Source organism: Palaemon carinicauda, chromosome 20 (assembly GCF_036898095.1).
Source record: "Palaemon carinicauda isolate YSFRI2023 chromosome 20, ASM3689809v2, whole genome shotgun sequence".
Taxonomy (NCBI): Eukaryota; Metazoa; Arthropoda; class Malacostraca; order Decapoda; family Palaemonidae; genus Palaemon; species Palaemon carinicauda.
The window spans coordinates 12345400-12367024 of record NC_090744.1 but is presented as its reverse complement, the minus strand read 5'-3'; the positions used below and the strand labels follow the sequence as shown (position 1 = coordinate 12367024).

The following is a 21625-nucleotide window of genomic DNA, read 5'->3' as shown; positions in this document are numbered from 1 at the left end:
ACTTCCTATTACATCTTAGGAATGAGAGATCCCTTTCAGCCCCTACGATTAAAGGGTACAGGAGTATGTTGGCTTCAGTTCTCCGCCACAGAGGTTTGGACCTTTCTTCCAACAAGGACCTTCAAGACATCCTTAAGTCTTTTGAGACTTCTAAAGAGCGTCGTCTACCCACTCCAGGCTGGAACCTAGACGTAGTCTTAAGGTTCCTTATGTCACCTAGGTTCGAACCTCTCCAGTCAGCTTCCTTCAAGGACCTTACCCTCAAGACACTTTTTCTCGTCTGCCTTGCAACAGCTAAAAGAGTCAGTGAGGTTCATGCCTTCAGCAAGAACATTGGTTTCACGACCGAATCTGCAACATGTTCTTTACAGCTCGGATTCTTAGCTAAGAATGAACTTCCTTCACGTCCTTGGCCTAGATCGTTTGAAATACCTAGCCTCTCCAACATGGTAGGTAACGAGCTAGAGAGAGTTCTTTGCCCTGTCAGAGCTCTCAAATATTATTTTAATAGGTCAAAACCTATTCGAGGACAGTCAGAAGCCTTATGGTGTGCCATCAAGAAACCTTCGAGGCCCATGTCCAAGAACGGGGTTTCGTATTATATAAGGCTTCTGATTAGAGAAGCCCATTCTCACTTAAAGGAGGAAGACCTTGCTTTGCTGAAGGTAAGGACCCACGAAGTAAGAGCCGTAGCTACTTCGATGGCCTTTAATAAAAACCGTTCTCTGCAGAGCATAATGGATGCAACCTATTGGAGGAGCAAGTCAGTGTTTGCATCATTTTATCTTAAAGATGTCCAGTCTCTTTACGAGAACTGCTACACCCTGGGACCATTCGTAGCAGCGAGTGCAGTAGTAGGTGAGGGCTCAGCCACTACATTCCCTTAATCCCATAACCTTTTTTAACCTTTCTCTTGAATACTTTTATTGTTGTTTTTATGGTTGTTACGGTAGGCTAAGAAGCCTTCCGCATCCTTTTGATTTGGCGGGTGGTCAATTCATTCTTGAGAAGCGCCTGGGTTAGAGGTTGTGTAGAGGTCCTTTAGTAGGGGTTGCAGCCCTATATACTTTAGCACCTTTGAGTTGATTCAGCCTCCAAGAGGAACGCTGCGCTCAGTAAGGAAGACGAACTTAAAAAAGAGGCAGAGTAACGGTTCAAGTCGACTTCCTTACCAGGTACTTATTATTTCATTGTTATTTGAGATAACTGTTATATGAAATATGGGATACTTAGCTATCCTTTAATCTTGTACACTGGTTTTCACCCACCCCCCTGGGTGTGAATCAGCTACATGATTATCGGGTAAGTTTAATATTGAAAAATGTTATTTTTATTAGTAAAATAAATTTTTGAATATACTTACCCGATAATCATGATTTAATTGACCCTCCCTTCCTCCCCATAGAGAACCAGTGGACCGAGGAAAAATTGAGGAGGTGTCAACAAGAAGTACTATAGTACCTGGCCACAGGTGGCGCTGGTGAGTACACCCCCTTCTAGTATTGTGATAGCTGGCGTATCCCTCCGTAGAATTCTGTCGGGCAACGGAGTTGACAGCTACATGATTATCGGGTAAGTATATTCAAAAATTTATTTGACTAATAAAAATAACATATTATTATTATTATTATTATTATTACTTGCTAAGCTACAACCCTAGTTGGAAAAGCAAGATGCTATAAGCCCAGGGGCTCCAACAGGGAAAAATAGCCCAGTGAGGAAAGGAAATAAATAAATGAAGAGAACAAATTAACAATAAATCATTCTAAAATAAGTAACAATGTCAAAACAGACATGTCATATATAAACTATTAACAACATCAAAAACAAATATGTCATAAATAAACGATAAAAAGACTCATGAAGAACAAACAGTAACATTGATATAAATATTTCCTAAAACTATAAAAACTTGTACAAAACAAGAGGAAGAGAAATAAGATAGAAGTGTTCCTGAGTGTACCCTCAAGCAAGAGAACTCTAACCCAAGTCAGTGCAACACCATGGTACTACCCAAGACTAGAGAACGATGGTTTGATTTTGGAGTGTCTTTCTCCTAAAAGAGCTGCTTACCATAACAAAAGGAAAGTGGCCACTGACCAATTACAGTGCAGTAGTTAACCCCTTGCGTGAAGAAGAATATTCTATTGCTGGAGACTAATCATAACCTAGGTTCTACAGTTGAATAAAATTATCCAAATTCTATGCCTTCAGACAGTAATATCCCACTTTCTATAGTGCCAGAACTGGTTGCCGCTTGCAGTCGCCATCCAAGTCACCAAGCAGAACTTTTTTTTTTTCTGTCATGTGACATTTTTTTTTGCCAGTCATCTACGCTTATTTCTAGAGATGTTATGTCCATTATTGTGGAACAATTGTTGTTGTCATCATCATTATTATTATTATTATTATTATTATTATTACTACTATTACTACTAGCTAAGCTACAACCTTTGTCTTATTTAGGTCCTGTAGACACTGCTACTTCCAAGAAGATGATATTGATGAAGCCCCAGAAAATGATCGACAGAGGCCTCAATGGAAGTCATCCTTATTATCATGGTTGGTGAGGATTTTGTTGCTGTTGTCATGCCGAATATATCTGCATTTCCCTCTTGCATAGAATAAGAACTATTACTGGGGTGATCAGGACTGTTTTGAACAGAATTGATGTCCATTACTGTCAGGAAGTCATACTTTCCTAAAGAAGATTCGTCTAAAACCATGTTTCTGAAGGAAAGCAGACTGAGGAAACAACACAGGAATACAGCCTACCTTAGGGTAAGGTAAAGTAAGGACACCAAGTCTTAAGGGTGGTGGTAGTGGACAGAACCCCCTGTAGGTAAGGATGCCCACCTTAGGTTAGGTCAGGTCATGTCGTATCTTTTTGCTTGCTTCCCTTTGGAAATGTAGGTTTTCAATTGTAACATTTTATGTCAAATGTCTTCATGAGAGAAACGTATTTGTTCCTACATGAGTACAAATCATCGACCTTTTAATAGGTGTATGACTTGAGTAAAGGTGGAAAGGCCGTTCAAACTATTTTTCAATATTAAACTTAGCCGGTGATTATATAAGCTGCAGCTCTGCTGCTCGACAGAAAACTCTACGTTCAAAATCCGCCAGCGATCGCTATGCAGGTAGGGGGTGTACTTCAACAGCGCCATCTGTCGTGCAGGTACTCAGTACTCAATGTAAACACAGAACTCAATTTTCTCTCTGTCGTGCCACCGGCAAGACCTACTAATTCGCTGTTGCTAACTGGATTGGTTTTCACAACTTTTTGGTGAAGTACACATTTCTAGTTTTGAGCTTTCGCTTTGCAGGCTTTATCTTCAATGCATCCTTGCATTCTTTTGTTGATATCGGATTATTTGTTGATGACTTTGGATAGTTTTTTAATTCCCCTTTGACTTATTCAAAATGGCTGACCCTTCTCAAGTCCCTAAATTCAGGAAGTGTAATGCTAGGGACTGTTCAAGGCGTCTTCCGAAGGCCTCTATCGATCCTCACACTGTTTGTTCCAATTGTCGGGATAAAACCTGTCAATTGGAAGATCGATGTGAGGAATGCGTTGGGCTTTCGGAATTCGATTTTATCGAATTCCAGAAATATACACGTAGGCTAGAGAGAGATAGAGTCAGGAGAAGTTCGTCTCGCTCCGTTGAATTTTCCTCTCCTCATGCCCCACAACCTATTCCTTCCCCTGTAGTTGTTGCTCCTGATCCCCCTTCTAGCACTCAAGAACCTTCGATGGCAGATATGATGCGTGCCATCCAAGCTCTGGGTGAGAGAGTCGAGTCCTTGGCTAGTGACCGTAACCAGCTCATGGCAGACGTCAAGGAGCTGAAGTGTAAGAGTGCAGTGGGTAGTGATAAAGTGAGTGATAGTGTTGTGGATAGTGTTGCGCTTGAGGGTTCGTCTGTTCGTGCCTGTCGTCCTCCCAGTCCGGGACCTCTTGCAAGCTCCCAAGTCCAGGGGAGAAGCAAAGTCGTACGACCAAAGGGTTCGAGAGGCTTTAATCAGCGAACAGACGTTCCCTCCGTGGTTTCGGGCGTATCTACCCAAGATCGCCCCACCCACACAAAGACAAGAAAGCCCATTTATTCCTCGTCTGCGGAAGAGGTTTCTCGTAAGAAACCATGGGCCAAGGTCTCGCGGCCTCTTAAGCGCAAGTCGGTCCCTTCCGCGCAAGTCCAACGGCCCAGTTGTAGCCACTGGGTCAGTTCGGACTCGCTGCAGTCTTCCGACGACTGCTCACCTCCTAAGAGAGGCAAAGCGGTACCGCATCAGGCAGTCACACCGTCTGTTGCCGCACCTGCTCCTGTAGACCCTAAGTGGTCTTTGCTGCAGACCATGCAGTCTCAGTTAACGTCATTGATGCAGGACTTTCGTGCGGAGAAGGTTGACGCTGCACCAACCTCTAGCCTACAACCACCCACGGTTGTGCGTCCTGTGGACGCTGAGGCGACCTTCTGCCGCACTCCAGCTGAGAGAGTCCCGCCACCCATGCGTTCCAGTGTACCCTGCCAGCCGCATGTTGACGTTCAGCGACGCACGGAACCTTCTGTTGACGTTCGCGAGGTACAACAGTCTAAGTTGTTTTGTTTTGACGCGGTGCGTCAACCTCCGCAACCCAGTGTGGTTACCTCTGCTCGCCCACATCAGACTAGACAGTCTGGAGTAGACGCTATGCGTCCCCGCGCTGCTATGGTTGTTGCCAGTTCACAGACTGGGCAACAGTTCCATGACGTTGCGTCCGGTTCAGTCACGCGTGCACCCGTGCTGCCGGACTCAGCTGACCAGCCGATTCCTACTCCTTTGCCGCTTCCTCCTCAATTCTCAGATGATGGACTCTCTGATGATGACGACGCGGCACACATTGATGACCCACATACGGACCTTGACGAACCCAAGACCACGCAACCCTCTTTGGACTTTAGAAAAGTTCTTGCTCTGTTCAAAGAGATGTATCCGGACCAGTTTGTGTCTGCGGCTCCACGCTCTCCTCCGTCAGAGTTTGCTTTAGGTACGCAGTCATCCGCGCCTGCCTTTACGAAACTCGTCCTCGCCCGCTCGTCCAAGAGAGCTTTACGAGTTTTAGGAGATTGGATGCAGTCCAAAAAGAACCTAGGGAAGACAGCGTTTACGTTTCCCCCTGCGAGACTCTCTTCCAGATCGAGCGTCTGGTACGCCACGGGAGAAGTTCTCGGCTTGGGAGTTCCTGCCTCTGCCCAGGGCGACTTCTCAAGTCTGGTAGACTCTCCCCGCAGGCTAGCCATGAGACGCTCTAAGATATGCTGGTCTCCTACGGACCTAGACCATCTGTTGAAAGGAGTATTTAGAGCATTCGAGGTCTTTAACTTTTTGGACTGGTGTCTGGGAGCTTTGAGCAGGAAGATCTCCCCGTCTGACAAGGAATCTTCCTTGCTCATAATGTCCTGCATGGACAAGGCCATACGTGATGGATCTAGTGAGCTTGCGGCTTCGTTCGTATCCGGGGTCCTCAAGAAACGGGAGAACCTTTGCTCTTTCCTGTCAGCTGGAGTAACACCGTGTCAGAGATCAGAACTTCTTTTTGCTCCTCTCTTAAAGTGCCTTTTTCCAGAGGACTTGATTAAGGAGATTGCTGCCTCTTTGATTCAGAAGGACACCCATGACCTGGTTGCGTCCTCTGCCCGCAAAGCCACCCCTTTGCCTACCTTGTCAAGACCCAGGATGGACACTCCAGCGTCCAGATTCATTCCGCCCTTTCGTGGCAGAGCCTCCAGCAGAGGAGGTACTCGTGTCGAAGGGAGACGTGGGAAGAAGAAAGGTACCAAGTCCTTTAAAGGCAGAGTCTGACTGCCTCCTTCTTCAGACAGCAGTGGGAGCCAGACTCAAGAACTTCTGGCAGACCTGGGAGAAAAGAGGCGCAGATGCACAATCTGTGAAGTTGCTCAGAGAAGGGTACAAGATCCCGTTTGTACGCAAACCCCCTCTAGCAACGTCTCCCATCGATCTCTCTCCCAGGTACAGAGAGGAAGACAAGAGACGAGCTTTGAAGCAGGAGGTGTCTCTCTTACTAGAAAAGGGAGCGGTAGTCAAAGTCCGGGACCATCAATCCCCGGGCTTCTACAACCGTCTCTTCTTAGTGGTAAAGAAGACAGGAGGGTGGAGGCCGGTGCTAGACGTCAGTGCGCTGAATGTCTTTGTCACAAAGCAGACGTTCGCCATGGAGACCACAAAGTCCGTTCTAGCAGCGGTCAGAAAGGAAGTCTGGATGGTCTCTTTAGACCTAAGGGACGCATACTTTCACGTCCCCAACCACCCAGACTCCCAACCTTTTCTGAGATTCGTTTACGAAAAGGTTGTCTACCAATTTCAAGCCCTGTGCTTTGGCCTAAGCACAGCTCCTCTTGTGTTTACGAGGCTGATGAGGAATATAGCCAAATTCCTTCATTTAGCGGACATCAGAGCCTCCCTCTATTTGGACGACTGGCTTCTAAGAGCTGCTTCCAGTCGTCGCTGTCTGGAGAATCTAAAGTGGACTCTAGATCTGATCAAGGAATTGGGTCTCCTGGTCAATATGGAAAAGTCTCAACTGGTCCCATCCCAAACTATTGTGTATTTAGGGATGGAGATTCACAGTCAAGCTTTTCCGTCGGCCCCCAGAACAAGTCAAGCCCAGGTATGCATCCAGAACATGCTGAAAAAGGAACGATGTTCAGTCAGACAGTGGATGAGTCTGATAGGGACGCTATCATCCCTGGAACAGTTCGTTTCGTTAGGGAGACTACACCTCCGTCCCCTTCAATTTCACCTAGCTGTTTACTGGAAAAAGGACAAGACGCTAGAAGCGGTCTCGATCCCCATTTCCGAGAAGATGAAGTCATCCCTGACTTGGTGGAAGGACAGTATCAGCCTCAGAGAGGGTCTGCCCCTGGCTGTTCAGACCCCCAACCACGTTCTCTTCTCGGACGCATCGGACACGGGCTGGGGTGCGACAATAGACGGTCGGGAATGCTCGGGAACTTGGAACTCGAATCAAAGAACGTTACATATCAACTGCAAGGAGCTACTGGCAGTTCATCTGGCCTTGAAAAGCTTCAAGTCCCTCCTTCAAGGCAAAGTGGTGGAGGTGAACTCGGACAACACCACGGCTTTGGCGTACATCTCCAAGCAAGGAGGGACCCATTCTATGACGTTGTACGAGATCGCAAGGGACCTCCTCACCTGGTCAAAAGATCTAAACCTTTCTCTAGTAACGAGGTTCATCCAAGGCAACTTGAATGTCATGGCAGATTGCCTCAGTCGGAAGGGACAAATCATTCCAACAGAATGGACCCTACACAAGGATGTGTGCAAGAGACTGTGGGCCACATGGGGCCAGCCTACCATAGATCTCTTCGCAACCTCGATTACCAAGAGGCTCCCAATATATTGCTCACCAATCCCGGACCCAGCAGCAGTTCATATAGATGCCTTTCTACTGGATTGGTCACATCTAGACCTATATGCATTCCCCCCGTTCAAGATTGTCAACAAGGTACTGCAGAAGTTCGCCTCTCACGAAGGGACAAGGTTGACGTTAGTTGCTCCCCTCTGGCCCGCGAGAGAATGGTTCACCGAGGTACTTCAATGGCTAGTGGACGTTCCCAGAACTCTTCCTCTAAGGGTGGACCTTCTACGTCAGCCACACGTAAAGAAGGTACACCAAGGCCTCCACGCTCTTCGTCTGACTGCCTTCAGACTATCGAAAGACTCTCTAGAGCTAGAGGCTTTTCGAAGGAGGCAGCCAGGGCGATTGCTAGAGCAAGGAGGACATCCACTCTTAGAGTCTACCAGTCGAAGTGGGAAGTCTTCCGAAACTGGTGCAAGTCAGTATCAGTATCCTCGACCAGTACCTCTGTAACCCAAATAGCTGACTTCCTATTATACCTGAGGAAAGAAAGATCTCTTTCAGCTCGCACTATCAAAGGTTACAGAAGCATGTTGGCATCAGTCTTCCGTCACAGAGGCTTAGATCTTTCCAACAACAAAGATCTACAGGACCTCCTTAAGTCTTTTGAGACCACGAAGGAGCGTCGTTTGGCTACACCTGGTTGGAATTTAGACGTGGTACTAAGATTCCTTATGTCAGAAAGGTTCGAGCCACTACATTCAGCCTCCTTTAAAGATCTCACTTTAAAGACTCTTTTCCTGGTTTGCTTGGCCACAGCTAAAAGAGTCAGTGAGATTCACGCCTTCAGCAGGAACATCGGATTTTCATCTGAAACGGCTACATGTTCTTTACAGCTTGGTTTTATAGCCAAAAACGAGCTACCTTCTCGTCCTTGGCCGAAATCGTTCGATATTCCAAGCCTTTCAAATATGGTTGGAAATGAACTAGAAAGAGTCTTATGCCCTGTTAGAGCTCTTAAGTTCTATTTAAGACGAACTAAACCTTTACGAGGACAGTCAGAAGCTTTATGGTGTTCTATTAAGAAACCTTCTTTGCCTATGTCAAAGAATGCCTTATCCTATTATATCAGACTGTTGATACGAGAAGCTCATTCCCATCTGAGTGAGGAAGACCAAGCTTTGCTGAAGGTAAGGACACATGAAGTTAGAGCTGTTGCAACTTCAGTGGCCTTTAAACAAAATAGATCTCTGCAGAGTATAATGGACGCAACCTATTGGAGAAGCAAGTCAGTGTTCGCGTCTTTTTATCTTAAAGATGTCCAGTCTCTTTACGAGAACTGCTACACCCTGGGACCATTCGTAGCAGGGAGTGCAGTAGTGGGTGAGGGCTCAACCACTACATTCCCCTAATTCCATAACCTTTTTTATCTTTCTCTTGAAATGTTTTTTATTGTTGTTTTTGGGTTGTCCAGAAGGCTAAGAAGCCTTTCGCATCCTGGTTGATTTGGCGGGTGGTCAAATTCTTTTCTTGAGAAGTGCCTAGATTAGAGGTTTTGATGAGGTCCTGTAGTATGGGTTGCAACCCTTGATACTTCAGCTCCTAGGGGTCGCTCAGCATCCTAAGAGGATCGCGAGGCTCCGTAAGGAAGACGTACTTAAAAAGGCAGGGTAATTGTTCAAGTCGACTTCCTTACCAGGTACTTATTAATTTTATGTTTGTTATTTTGAATAACTGCTAAAATGAAATAAAAAATCCTTAGCTCATAATAATGTAAACAATTATTGCTGGTCTCTACCCACTCCCCTGGGTGTGAATCAGCTTATATAATCACCGGCTAAGTTTAATATTGAAAAATGTTATTTTTATAATAAAATAAATTTTTGAATATACTTACTCGGTGATTATATATTAAAGGACCCTCCCTTCCTCCCCAATAGAGACCCAGTGGACCGAGGAGAAAATTGAGTTCTGTGTTTACATTGAGTACTGAGTACCTGCCCGACAGATGGCGCTGTTGAAGTACACCCCCTACCTGCATAACGATCGCTGGCGGATTTTGAACGTAGAGTTTTCTGTCGAGCAGCAGAGCTGCAGCTTATATAATCACCGGGTAAGTATATTCAAAAATTTATTTTATTATAAAAATAACATAATGTGGAAGTTATGATTCCTGGGAGTTGTTAGGGGTTGGAGAGTAAGCCCTGCCCAAGCCCTGCCCACTTAACAGTCAGCTAGACACTCACTTTTGATTTCAGCCACAAGCTGTTTTTATTGTTTGCTTTTTCTTTCTAGAAAAAGACTTTGAAGCGTGAAGTAGGAGATGATGAATGGAGAAGTATTGATTTCAAAACTCAAAATAGAGACGTCTGGTGAAATCTAACCGACGCCCCTTTGCGTCAATAGGCATGGAAGGAGATGATGATCTAGAATAAATGGTTAAGTGGGCTGACATACTGTTGTCTCTGGGTAAAACTGTATGAATTGAGTTGAAAACTCAAGAATATGCAGTTGTTATGGGTAAAGCCACAAATGTGTGATAGGTTTATGTGCATACCTGCCAATAATGTAATCATCTTTGTACCTCCCCCTCGGGGTCTTGACCGTTTGCAGTCATTCCCTCGCTCTGCGTGGCTTTACAACGATGACAACAATTGAAACCTATGGAAAGTGGTCTTCCCTGGGCATCGCTGGTGATCTGTCTGCAGATTTTTTTCTGCGGCCAGGACTTCTGAAGCTGCCCCTTCTGTGTCTTTCCGACTCCCACAGTCTTTGATCCCAAATAAGGGTGCCGAGAAGTAGCATCTGTGCTTCTCATGTTCTAAGTCTTCCACCTTTTCACGTCTTTATTAGCTTCTGTAGGCATTGCTCATTCCAAAACGGAGAAATCATCGAAGAAGCCCTGGAAAAACGATCGACAGAGGGTTCGCTGGAGACTCCTGCCTCTTACATGTTAGAGGGATGGCGTGGTATCGAGAACCAACCCAGACTGTGAAGCCATCTCAGTACACTATAGGAGTTTACGCTCTTACATTTGCTGTGCTCGGTCTCCTTTCGGACTGAGCATGTAAACTGTCTGCTAACCTCATTCTTAGCATTCTTGCTCTGACAGTCCTGATGGACCCTTTTCTTTCTTCTTTGTACCATTTCCAGTGCAGACACTGCTGTTTTCAAGACTACTTCACTAACTTACTGCCAGTCTGGCTCCTCCTCTTGCAGTGTGGTGAATCTATTTTCTATTTTGAAATGTTACTGAACTCTAGTTTCCAATTGTGCCAATTTATCAGTGTCAAAACTAACTTTTCTGAAAGGTTGTTTCTTCATTCGGCAAAGTTTCACACTAAAGACATACTCCTGTAAAAGAACTCAAGTCTGTATATTAAGGAAAAATACAAACATCATTCGACAAAGTTTTACTCTAAAAATATAGTCTTATGAAAGGACTTAGGTTTGTATATTAAGGAAAATAAAATTTTCAATATTAAACTTACCCGATAATCATGTAGCTGTCAACTCCGTTGCCCGACAGAATTCTATGGAGGGATACGCCAGCTATCACAATACTAGAAGGGGGTGTACTTACCAGCGCCACCTGTGGCCAGGTACTCAAGTACTTCTTGTTGACACCTCCTCAATTATTCCTCTGTCGTGCTTCCGGCAAGACGTTCTGGGATACGCTTATGGTCTTCGAGTTTATTCACGGATATTTGGTGAAGTATTCTCTCAGATTAACGGCTGTCGCATTACTGGAATCCTTCTTATATTAGCTAGATAGCTTTTATATAGTTCTGATATAACGTTAACGATTTTTTGCTTGTTTTTGGAACCCCCTTTGGCTAACTCTTTGGTTTACAAGATGTCTGACATTTCGCAAGCCCCCTCCCATAGACGATGTAGGTCTTGCAATAGACGTATTCCGAAGGCCTCGGTAGATCCTCACACCGCTTGTTCTGACTGTAGGGACAGGCCCTGTCAGTTAGAAAATCGATGTGAGGAATGCGCCGGACTTTCCGAATTGGAATTTGTCCGTCTTTTGAAATATTCAACTAAGTTAGAGAGAGGTAGAGTTAGGAGGAGTTCTTCTCACTCTTCTTTGTTTTCCTCACCTCATGATCCCCTACCTTTTCCTACCCCTGTAGTGGCTACCCCCGAACCTACTGTGTGCCCTCCGCCTGATATGTCAGTTGTTTTGCGTGCTATTCAGGCTTTAGGCGATAAAGTAGAGTCAGTGGTAAGTGACCATAAGTCTCTGATGGCCGAAGTTAAAGAGCTGAAGGTCAAGAGTGCAGTGGGTGGAGTTAGTGCCAGTGCTGTGACGAGTGCTAGTGTCGGTGCAGTGCCTAGTGCTAGTGTTAGTGCCAGTGTGGTGCGTGAGGATTTTTCTGTGCGAGCCTGTCGTCCTCCCAGTCCGGGACCTCTTGCAAGCTCCCATGCCCAGGGGAGAAGCAATGTCGAAGGGCATAAGGGTTCGGCAGGCCTTGTTAGGCGCACAGAACTATCCTCGGTGGTTGCGGGCGTGTCTTCCAAAGACCGTCACTCCCACCTGCAGACGATTGAGCCCGTCTTATTCTCGTCCGCCGATCAACTGTCGGGGAAGAAACGTTGGTCTCAGGTCTCGAGACCGCTTAAACGTAGAGTCCAGTCCGCGAGTGCTCAGCCAGGTTGCAGTCATTGGCTCAGCTCTGACTCGCCTCAGTCATCTGTCGACTGTACTCCGCCCAAGAGGAGTAAGGTTCTGCCACAACAGAGCTCGACTGTTAAGGATTTACCTCAGTCTACTTTCGTTTCTGCCGATCCCAAGTGGACTCTGCTTCAGTCCATGCAAGCTCAGCTTTCGGACTTGATGCGTGAGTGTCGGGCTGAGAGTGTTGCACCTCCGCCTCCGCCTACACTCCCTCCGCCTGTTCTCGCTCCGCCTGTGCTCGCCCAGCCTGCGCTCGCTCCGCCTGGTCGCAGCGCTATCTGCCAGGCGTACGATGTTGAGCCACTTTCCGAGTTCGCTGTTCCCAGTGGTGTTCAACCTCAGCCTTCTTTAAGGCAACCTTTACGTTGGGATCAGGAGGATTATTCCACTCATCCTCCGCCTCTCCCTGCTGCTCCACCAGTGGTGCAACTCTCGGTTGAGGTACAACAACCTCTCCCGTCTATGAGTCAGTCTGCTCAGCCATCGCTGCAGCGAGCTCAACCCTCCTCTAAGCAAGCTCCTCTACACCCTGGACTTGCGCCTCAGGAGCCTCAGCTTGCGAGAACTTTACCTTGTTCTGCGCAGCCTCAACCTCATCATGCTCCGCTTATATCACAGGAACAGGAACGGGCTGCTCCGCCTCCGTCCTCCGCTCAGCTAGCGCAACCCTTGGGTTCAACCTCTCTTGCTAGGAGTCAACCTCCTTCACCCATGCGCCTTCCTTCTGCTTCGTCTGTTGTTCAGCCTTTGCAGTCTGAGCCTCAGGTTTTCCCTCAACAGTTACTGGAAGAGGAAACCTCTGTTGTTGTTCCTACCCGTTCTGACTCTGCGGTTCAGCATTCTTGTCCGATCTCTTCGCTACACTCTGGTGATGAGGTGTCGGATGATGAGGAGGCACACCTTGATCCCTCATCAGACGTGGACGAATCCAAGCTTTCTCCACAGTCTATTGATTTTCGTAAGGTCTTGGCTCTACTCAGGGAGATTTATCCAGACCACTTTGTCTCTGCTATTCCCCGCTCTCCGCCATCTGAGTTTTCGCTGGGCGTACAACAAGCTAAGTCCTCCTATACTAAGCTTGTCCTAGCTAGATCCTCTAAGAGGGCTTTAAGGATCTTAGGGGAGTGGCTACAGTCTAAACAACACCTTGGCAAGACTTCCTTCATGTTCCCTCCAACGAAGCTCACTTCGAAAGCGAGCGTTTGGTATGCCACAGGGGAAGCACCAGGCTTGGGAGTACCTGCCTCTGCCCAGGCTGACTTCTCAAGTCTGGTGGACTCGCCTCGGAGAACTGCTATGAGACGCTCGAAGGTTTGTTGGACCTTCTCAGACCTGGATCACTTACTGAAAGGGATGTTCAGAGCATTTGAAATGTTCAACTTTCTCGACTGGTGCCTGGGGGCCCTCAGCAAGAAAACCTCTCCTGCGGACAAAGATTCTGCCATGCTATTAATGTCCTGTATGGATAAGGCCATCAGAGATGGATCGGGTGAGCTAGCGTCGTTGTTTGTATCAGGGGTGTTGAAGAAAAGGGAGCAACTGTGTACCTTCCTTTCCGCCAGCATTACACCTTGCCAACGGTCACAACTCCTTTTTGCTCCGCTCTCGAAGTTCCTCTTTCCCGAAGAGCTAGTTAAGGACTTGTCTGCTGCCCTGATACAAAAGGATACGCACGATCTTGTAGCCTCATCAGCTCGTAAGTCTAAGGTTGCCACCTCAGTCCCCAAGACTTATCGCTCCCCAGTTGCTGATACACCTGCTACTAGGTTCATACCGCCCTTTCGTGGTAGAGCCCCCAGCCGAGGAAGCTCCCGTCCAGACTCTCACAGGAGCAAGTCTAGGAAAGGATCCAGGACATCAAAAGGAAAAAACTGACTCTCCGTTTCTCCAGACAACAGTAGGAGCCAGACTCAAGATCTTCTGGCGAGCTTGGGAGAAGAGAGGTGCAGACGCACAGTCTGTCAGTTGGCTGAGGAACGGTTACAGGATTCCATTCTGCCTCAAACCACCTCTGACCACATCACCCATCAACCTCTCTCCCAACTACAAAGAAGAGGACAAGAGGCTAGCATTACAACAGGAAGTGTCGCTACTGGTGCAGAAGAAGGCAGTGGTTATAGTCCGGGACCATCAATCCCCGGGCTTCTACAACCGTCTCTTTCTTGTGGCCAAGAAGACAGGAGGTTGGAGACCGGTGCTGGACGTCAGCTCTCTCAACGAGTATGTCACCAAGCAGACGTTCACGATGGAGACGACCAAGTCGGTCTTAGCAGCGGTCAGACAGGAGGACTGGATGGTCTCGTTGGACTTGAAAGATGCATACTTTCACGTTCCCATTCATCCAGACTCCCAACCTTTCCTGAGATTCGTTTTCGGAAAGGTTGTCTATCAGTTCCAAGCCCTGTGCTTTGGCCTAAGCACAGCTCCTATGGTCTTTACTCATCTGATGAGGAATGTAGCAAAATTCCTACACTTGTCGAACATCAGAGCCTCCCTCTACCTAGACGACTGGCTGTTGAGAGCCTCCACGAGTCGTCGTTGTCTGGAGAACCTCAGTTGGACTTTAGACTTAATCAGAGACCTAGGTCTATTAGTCAATATAGAGAAATCTCAACTCATTCCCTCCCAATCCATTGTGTACCTGGGAATGGAGATTCGGAGTCAGGATTTTCGGGCTTTTCCATCGGCCCCCAGGATAAGCCAAGCCCTAGAGTGCATCATGAGCATGCTGAAGAGGAGCAATTGCTCAGTGAGACAGTGGATGAGTCTCACAGGGACCCTTTCATCACTGGCCCTGTTTGTCGAGCTAGGAAGACTCCACCTCCGCCCTCTTCAATTCCATCTTGCAGCTCATTGGGACAAGGGCTCGACGCTAGAAGCAGTCTCTATCCCTATCAACCAAGAGATGAAGACCACTCTCCTGTGGTGGAAGCACAACCTCCTTCTCAAGGAGGGTCTATCATTGGCCATTCAGACTCCCAATCTTCATCTCTTCTCAGATGCATCGGACTCGGGCTGGGGTGCAACCTTGGACGGACGGGAATGCTCGGGAGTGTGGAACGAGGAACAAGGATCTCTCCACATCAACTGCAAGGAACTGCTAGCAGTTCATCTAGCCCTGTTGAACTTCAAGTCCCTCCTGCTAGGCAAAGTGGTGGAGGTGAACTCAGACAACACCACAGCCTTGGCTTACATCTCCAAGCAAGGAGGGACCCATTCGAGGAGCCTTTACGAGATCGCAAGGGACCTCCTCATTTGGTCAAGAGGTCTAAACCTCACTCTGGTCACGAGGTTCATCCAGGGCGATATGAATGTTTCAGCGGATCGCCTAAGCAGAAGGAATCAGGTCATTCCCACGGAATGGACCCTCCACAAGAGTGTGTGCAACAGACTTTGGACCTTGTGGGGCCAACCTACCATAGATCTGTTTGCCACCTCCATAACCAAGAGACTTCCGCTGTATTGTTCCCCTGTTCCAGACCCTGCAGCAGTTCATGTGGATGCTTTTCTACTGAACTGGTCCCATCTCGACCTGTACGCGTTCCCTCCGTTCAAGATAATAAACAAAGTTCTGCAGAAATTCGTCTCGCACGAAGGGACACGGCTGACGCTGGTTGCTCCCCTTTGGCCTGCAAGAGAATGGTTCACAGAGGTACGTCAATGGCTAGTCGACTTCCCCAGGACTCTACCTCTAAGAGTGGACCTTCTACGTCAACCTCACGTAGACAGGTTGCACCCAAACCTCCACGCTCTTCAGCTGACTGCCTTCAGACTGTCGAAAGATTCGCTAGAGCTAGAGGCTTTTCGAAGGAGGCAGCCAGTGCGATTGCCAGAGCTAGAAGAGTTTCCACTCGTAGAGTCTACCAGTCTAAGTGGGAGGTCTTCCGAAGCTGGTGTAGAGCCAATTCAATTTCCTCCACCAATACCTCTGTGATCCAAATAGCTGACTTCCTTCTACATCTTAGGAATGAGAGATCCCTTTCAGCACCTACGATTAAAGGATATAGGAGCATGTTGGCTTCAGTTCTCCGCCACAGAGGTTTGGACCTGTCTTCCAACAAGGACCTTCAAGACATTATCAAGTCTTTTGAGACGTCTAAAGAACGTCGTCTTTCCACTCCAGGCTGGAATCTAGACGTAGTCTTAAGGTTCCTTATGACATCTAGGTTCGAACCTCTCCAGTCAGCTTCCTTCAAGGACCTCACCCTTAAGACTCTTTTTCTAGTTTGTCTTGCAACAGCTAAGAGAGTCAGTGAGGTTCATGCCTTCAGCAAGAACATTGGTTTCACAACCGAATCTGCGACATGTTCTTTTCAGCTTGGATTCCTAGCAAAGAACGAGCTTCCTTCACGTCCTTGGCCTAGATCGTTCGAAATACCTAGCCTCTCCAACATGGTAGGTAACGAACTAGAGAGAGTTCTTTGCCCTGTCAGAGCTCTCAAATATTATCTTAAGAGGTCTAAACCTATTCGAGGACAGTCAGAAGCCTTATGGTGTGCCATCAAGAAACCCTCGAGACCCATGTCCAAGAATGGGCTTTCGTATTATATAAGGCTTCTGATCAGAGAAGCACATTCTCACTTAAAGGAGGAAGACCTTGCATTGCTGAAGGTAAGGACCCACGAAGTAAGAGCTGTAGCTACTTCGATGGCCTTTAATAAAAACCGTTCTCTGCAGAGCATAATGGATGCAACCTATTGGAGGAGCAAGTCAGTGTTTGCATCATTTTATCTGAAAGATGTCCAGTCTCTTTACGAGAACTGCTACACCCTGGGACCATTCGTAGCAGCGAGTGCAGTAGTAGGTGAGGGCTCAGCCACTACATTCCCTTAATCCCATAACCTTTTTTAACCTTTCTCTTGAATACTTTTATTGTTGTTTTTATGGTTGTTACGGTAGGCTAAGAAGCCTTCCGCATCCTTTTGATTTGGCGGGTGGTCTATTCATTCTTGAGAAGCGCCTAGGTTAAAGGTTTGGTAGAGGTCCTTTAGTAGGGGTTGCAACCCCGTGTACTTTGGCACCTTTGGGTTGATTCAGCCTCCAAGAGGAACGCTGCGCTCAGTAAGGAAGACGAACTTAAATAAAGAGGCAGAGTAACGGTTCTATTCGACTTCCTTACCAGGTACTTATTATTTCATTGTTATTTGAGATAACTGTTATATGAAATATGGGATACTTAGCTATCCTTTAATCTTGTACACTGGTTTTCACCCACCTCCCTGGGTGTGAATCAGCTACATGATTATCGGGTAAGTTTAATATTGAAAAATGTTATTTTTATTAATAAAATAAATTTTTGAATATACTTACCCGATAATCATGATTTAATCGACCCTCCCTTCCTCCCCAGAGAGAACCAGTGGACCGAGGAATAATTGAGGAGGTGTCAACAAGAAGTACTTGAGTACCTGGCCACAGGTGGCGCTGGTAAGTACACCCCCTTCTAGTATTGTGATAGCTGGCGTATCCCTCCATAGAATTCTGTCGGGCAACGGAGTTGACAGCTACATGATTATCGGGTAAGTATATTCAAAAATTTATTTTATTAATAAAAATAACATTTTGAGAAACACATTTGGTCTGTCTCCTCTTCAGTTGAACAAAATATGGTCTCAAAATTTTGGATGATCAATCTATTCTGAAGAAGTGTTTTAATTCTTTCATTCTACCTTGTTTCAAGTATTGTTCTCCTGTCTGGTCTTCTGCTGATGATTCTCATCTTAATTTCTTAGACGTGGACTTAGCGTCTATTAAATTTCTTATTCCTGATTTACAGTAAAATGAATCTCTGGCACCGTTGTTCAGTTAGTTTGTTGTGGGTGCAGAAGATTTTTTTTTATAATTCTGACCATCCCTTGCATTCCGATCTTCCTGAACAGTACCATTCTGTTTGTAATATTGTAATAGGCCTACTAGGTATGCAGTTAATTCTAATAGTCATGCCTTCTTCATCATAAGGCTCAATACTACAGTATTCTGGAAGTTTTATTCCAGCTGTGACCAAGTTGTAGAATGATCTTCCTAATCAGGTGGTTGAATCGATAGAACTTCAAACTTGCAGCAAACCTCTTTTTATAGTTTTTTATGAAAGATCAATTTTAATGTTATTACTGCTCTTAAAGTATGTTGTTTTAATTGTTCATTTCCTCTCTTGTAGTTTATCAATTTCCTTTCCTCACTGGGCTATTTTTTGTAGAATCCCTTGGGCTTATAGCATCCTGCTTTTCCAACTAAAGTTATAGCTTAGCTAGTATTAATATTGATAATAATAGGAGCTTGTGGCCTTGACCAGGTTCACGACCTCGACTTTTTTTTTTTTTTCTACAAGAGCGCATAGTGCTGACCAGGAGGGCTGGCCTTCCTGTACATTGAGGATGCCACAGCTCTTCATATAGCAATGGAAAAAAATAAGAAAAGTTTCTAGAACTCTTTTACTCTCTGGTTTCATGAGAAAGTTAGCCTTGCCTTTCCTGCTGAGAAAGAGATTAACCCTTTTACCCCCAAAGGAAGTACTGGTACGTTTCACAAAAGCCATCCCTTTACCCCCCTGGACGTACCGGTACGTCCTTGCAAAAAAATGCTATAAAAATTTTTTTTTCATATTTTTGATAATTTTTTGAGAAAATTCAGGCATTTTCCAAGAGAATGAGACCAACCTGACCTCTCTATGACAAAAATTAAGGCTGTTAGAGCAATTTAAAAAAAAATATACTGCAAAATGTGCTGGGAAAAAAATAACCCCCTGGGGGTTAAGGGTCGGAAATTTCCAAATAGCCTGGGGGTAAAAGGGTTAAGGACCATCTTGGATTAAAGTACATCAAAATCAAACATATCACATATACCAGCTCTTAGGAAGAACATGTCAGAGGCACAGTTCTTAAAGACAAGAGTCGACTAACATCAGACAAACTCCTTTTGGCTATTACCAACTGAGTGTACCCATCTGTCCCTCGATATCGGTAGCCTTGGCCATTGATTGTTGTTCCACAGATTGTGTAGCAAACCTGGCTCCTTCTCGGGACAATAAACATCTCATTTGAAGAAAAGTTGTGATACAATGAGTGAGAGGTGAAATTGAATGGGTTTTCTACCTATCCTTTCTCCCCCTTCCTTGGGGTGCAGAAGTCACTGCTGTTTGCAGGATCAGACGCTGGATGCAAGCACAGTAAGCCACACAATTGAGTAGCTCTTGTTAATGTTGGGTTTGTAACGAGACAACGTCCTGGTGACCGCACTTTATTACAAGATACTCGAGCCAACTGACTCGCATCAGCGTATGCAGATGGTACCTAAATTGTTAGCAACTAATGAGATGTTTGGGTGTTATGAAGTTAGAAGGACTTCAATTCAATAATATTAAAGGAATGTGAGAAGTTGCAACTACACCTTATTTGTGGTTAATAGCTGAACTAGGGAACATTGACAGTAGAGAATAGAATTGCATGAAAAAGCAACTACACCTTATTTGGGGTTGATAGCTGAACCAGGCAACATTGACAGTAGAGAATAGAATTGTATGAAAAAGCAACTACACCTTTTTTGGGGTTAGTAGCTGAACCAGGCAACATTGACAGTAGAGAATAGAATTGCATGAAAAAGCAACTACACCTTATTTGGGGTTAATAGCTGAACCAGGCAACATTGACAGTAGAGAATAGAATTGCATGAAAAAGCAACTCCACCTTATTTGGGGTTAATAGCTGAACCAGGCAACATTGACAGTAGAGAATAGAATTGCACGAAAAAACAACTACACCTTATTTGGGGTTAATAGCTGAACCAGGCAATATTGACAGTAGAGAATAGAATTGCATGAAAAAGCAACTCCACCTTATTTGGGGTTAATAGCTGAACCAGGCAACATTGACAGTAGAGAATAGAATTGCATGAAAAAGCAACTCCACCTTATTTGGGGTTAATAGCTGAACCAGGCAACATTGACAGTAGAGAATAGAATTGCATGAAAAAGCAACTCCACCTTATTTGGGGTTAATAGCTGAACCAGCAACTACACCTTATTTGGGGTTAATAGCTGAACCAGGCAACATTGACAGTAGAGAATAGAATTGCATGAAAAAGCAACTCCACCTTATTTGGGGTTAATAGCTGAACCAGGCAACATTGACAGTAGAGAATAGAATTGTATGAAAAAGCAACTACACCTTATTTGGGGTTAATAGCTGAACCAGGCAACATTGACAGTAGAGAATAGAATTGTATGAAAAAGCAACTACACCTTATTTGGGGTTAATAGCTGAACCAGGCAACATTGACAGTAGAGAATAGAATTGTATGAAAAAGCAACTACACCTTATTTGGGGTTAATAGCTGAACCAGGCAACATTGACAGTAGAGAATAGAATTGTATGAAAAAGCAACTACACCTTATTTGGGGTTAATAGCTGAACCAGGCAACATTGACAGTAGAGAATAGAATTGTATGAAAAAGCAACTACACCTTATTTGGGGTTAATAGCTGAACCAGGCAACATTGACAGTAGAGAATAGAATTGCATGAAAAAGCAACTCCACCTTATTTGGGGTTAATAGCTGAACCAGGCAACATTGACAGTAGAGAATAGAATTGCATGAAAAAGCAACTCCACCTTATTTGGGGTTAATAGCTGAACCAGGCAATATTGACAGTAGAGAATAGAATTGCATGAAAAAGCAACTACACCTTATTTCTGGTTAATAGCTGAACCAGGCAATATTGACAGTAGAGAATAGAATTGTATGAAAAAGCAACTACACCTTATTTCTGGTTAATAGCTGAACCAGGCAATATTGACAGTAGAGAATAGAATTGTATGAAAAAGCAACTACACCTTTTTTGGGGTTAGTAGCTGAACCAGGCAATATTGACAGTAGAGAATAGAATTGCATGAAAAAGCAACTACACCTTATTTCTGGTTAACAGCTGAACCAGGCAACATTGACAGTAGAGAATAGAATTGCATGAAAAAGCAACTCCACCTTATTTGGGGTTAATAGCTGAACCAGGCAACATTGACAGTAGAGAATAGAATTGCACGAAAAAGCAACTACACCTTATTTGGGGTTAATAGCTGAACCAGGCAATATTGACAGTAGAGAATAGAATTGCATGAAAAAGCAACTACACCTTATTTCTGGTTAATAGCTGAACCAGGCAATATTGACAGTAGAGAATAGAATTGAATGAAAAAGGTGATGCATTTAGAAAAATCAATACATCAAATGATAAATGGTTAGTTAACCCTTTTACCCCCAGGCTCTTTGGAAATTTCCAACCCTCAACCCCCAAGGGGTTATTTTTTTCCCAGCACATTTTGCAGTATATTTTTTTTTTTTAATTGCTCTAACAGCCTTAATTTTTGTCATAGAGAGGTCAGGTTGGTCTCATTCTCTTGGAAAATGCCTGAATTTTTTCAAAAAATTATCAAAAATATGAAAAAAAAAAAAATTTTTATAGCATTTTTTTGCAAGGACGTACCGGTACGTCCATGGGGGTAAAGGGATGGCTTTTGTGAAACGTACCAGTACGTCCTTTTTGGGGGTAAAAGGGTTAAAGAGATAGA

General features: G+C 45.1%; 2 long non-coding RNA genes across 4 annotated transcripts in view; one reads left to right on the top strand and one right to left on the bottom strand.

Moving 5' to 3' along the window:
* LOC137660148 (uncharacterized) overlaps positions 1-21625 on the bottom strand; it is a 228757-nt gene that overhangs the window by 111561 nt on the left and 95571 nt on the right. The gene's annotated exons all lie outside the window — the stretch shown is intronic.
* Positions 2465-21625, top strand: part of LOC137660149 (uncharacterized) — a 45981-nt gene continuing 26820 nt past the window's right edge. The window contains exon 1 of one of the 3 annotated variants that reach the window (XR_011047631.1): positions 2465-2781. This is a non-coding gene — a long non-coding RNA (uncharacterized lncRNA). Of the gene's footprint in view, positions 2843-21625 lie in introns of all 3 variants that reach the window. The other 2 variants (XR_011047630.1, XR_011047632.1) reach the window with 2 other exon arrangements.